Genomic DNA, 2445 nt, shown 5'->3' on the forward strand with positions numbered 1-2445 from the left:
AAGGCCCGTCTCCACTCTTCACACACGCGGCGCGGCACGGAACGCCACGGAAACGGCGCCGTTCACCCCTACCGGCAAAGTTCAAATCTATTATATCACTCCCAGATCTATTATATCTGGCGCAGTCTCCACTGACACGGCACGGCGCCAGCCCGGTTTCACGCCGACGGCGAAAGTCAAATAAGTTTGACTTTTGCCGGATGCCGTGTATGGAGAAAGACGCTTGTTATTTTATCACGTGTTCTGCTCACGCCACCATCAGCCAGTGGACAACAAGCACATGCATAATTTCTGATCACTGAACCAGAGTGAACACAATGCGCTCAGACACAATGCGCGAAATCACAATGTATTTTTTTTCAGCACAACGGCGCTGCGTTTTGCTGTGTCGTGTCGTGCCGCGTGTGTGGAGACAGGCCTTTACTGTTGTTTGAAGTTGTTGTTTCAGTTTTGAAGTCAAGTGGCGTAGCCATGGTGACCGGTCGGCCATTTTTGTGTTTGAAACGGGATCGGACTAATCTGTATAAATACGCCTCATAGAGCCGGCAAAAGTTTCGAGCGGAGCATAGAAGTCGAATCTGTGGTTATTTAACATGAATAAAGTGTATGTTGTGTATGCGCCGAGTATTTTTAATTCATTTCTGTTCGATGCTTATTTAGGCTTGCTGCCTATGAACGCTTTCTACTGTTGTACACCACCTAAACTGCTTGCGATTAGGCCTACATCCCAGTTGACAATGTAAACATTATAGCTACAATTGTTACCTTGATTCTCGCTTTTCACTGCGCGGCGAGTAGAAACGTACGGTTCGATAACTAACTCCCATTGTTAAAGGTACTGGGGACGTGCCGCTGGACAGTGTATATTTTTCGAACATCATTATTGGCACATGGTATATTTTCCGAGCATCATTATTGGCACAGGGTTATCTAGATACACACCCATCAAGCTGATATTGGACCAATATTGGGCCAATATCACCAGGCCGATACTGGACCAATGTCTGCCTATATTGACAGGACAGGACATAACCGAAATGTGCAATATTGCAACAGGGTATACTTTTTAGTGCAGTATATTGGGACAGGGTGTATTTTAGGGCACAAAGCAGTTTGCGACAGGGTTAGATTTTCTACCCCCCCCCCTCCCCCCGGGGGTACGGTTGTAGGACCTGGTCGGGCTTTGTAAACATATGCGGCTCTCTTGTTTTCACTTCGGTTCACTTAAACATTAGCTGTTTCAGTGTGATTTACCGCTCGACAATCCCTTAATTCCTTTTCTTTTTTCGGAGGAGCCCGGACACGAGGATCATCTGAGGTTAAAGAAACCACTTTTATATTTGCGCTAATTTTCTAGACAATACCGCGCGCGGCATCGAAGTGACACTTGTTATCCGCGAGTTCAACAGTTACCTACAAAGCCGGGTTCACACACTGTTCCGTCAACTGGCAGCTAAATCGACTTGATAGAAATCGCACCGAAAGCAATAGCAGACGCCCTGCGATGAAAGATCTACGCTACGGAGCAGCCGCATCTAACCATATAATCGGTAGGAATTCGACCGTCCATCGAGCATAATCGAGTCCTAATTAATAATACAGCGTATCGGTTGCTCTGCTAGTGTGTTTGCTGACTTGCTGAATCAAATACCATGCATTTAACCGGTTTGATAGCACTCGAATGAGGCACAGCGATTCAGGGTTCATTACCCCATGAGAGACGGACACACGCAGAGAGACAGAGAGAGAGAGAGAGAGAGAGAGAGAGAGAAAGAGAGAGACAGAGAGAGACAGAGAGAGAGAGAGAGAGAAAGAAAAAGAGAGAGAGAGCGAAAGTCTCTGCTAGTAGAACAGGAATGCAAACGTTAGGTAGTCGTTGGTCGAAGTTGAAGGGTAACTGAGCGGCCGTATAGTTCCCTGACCCGCGGACTCACCGGGCGGCCTTTGTCAGAAGCTGCCCTTCGCATTCCGTTTGGAGGACCAGACGGCACCGACTCGACCAGAAGTCTCGAATAGACGACTGAAACTAGTTGGCGGGTAATGTTGATCGGCTTATGTAGCCGATTAGCGACGAGCGCAGCTTTCGAGATGGATCGCTCGTCCGGCACACAGGCACTTGAAAGGTCTCAATTAAAAAAAAGGTAAATAAACACGAAATGTATTTACTACTAAAGTCTTAATGTTTCTCTACTCTATTTCGCCTATTATTGCCGATAATTACCCGTAAATGCCGGTCAAATGCTCATCTGCAACACACAAGTACACCGCACGCCCGCCCTGTGCACAAACAACATGAATAAGAGAGTTAATGTTATTCATTACCTCTGCCAAGGGGTTGGCAGGAGGTTATGTTTTCACCGGCGTGTTTGTTGGTTTGTGCGTGTACAGCCTAACTGAAAAGGTTATGGACGGATTGTCATAAAATTTTCAGGATAGGTCAGAAAT

The sequence above is a fragment of the Priapulus caudatus genome, unplaced genomic scaffold (assembly GCF_000485595.1).
Source record: "Priapulus caudatus unplaced genomic scaffold, Priapulus_caudatus-5.0.1 Scaffold108, whole genome shotgun sequence".
Taxonomy (NCBI): Eukaryota; Metazoa; Priapulida; class Priapulimorpha; order Priapulimorphida; family Priapulidae; genus Priapulus; species Priapulus caudatus.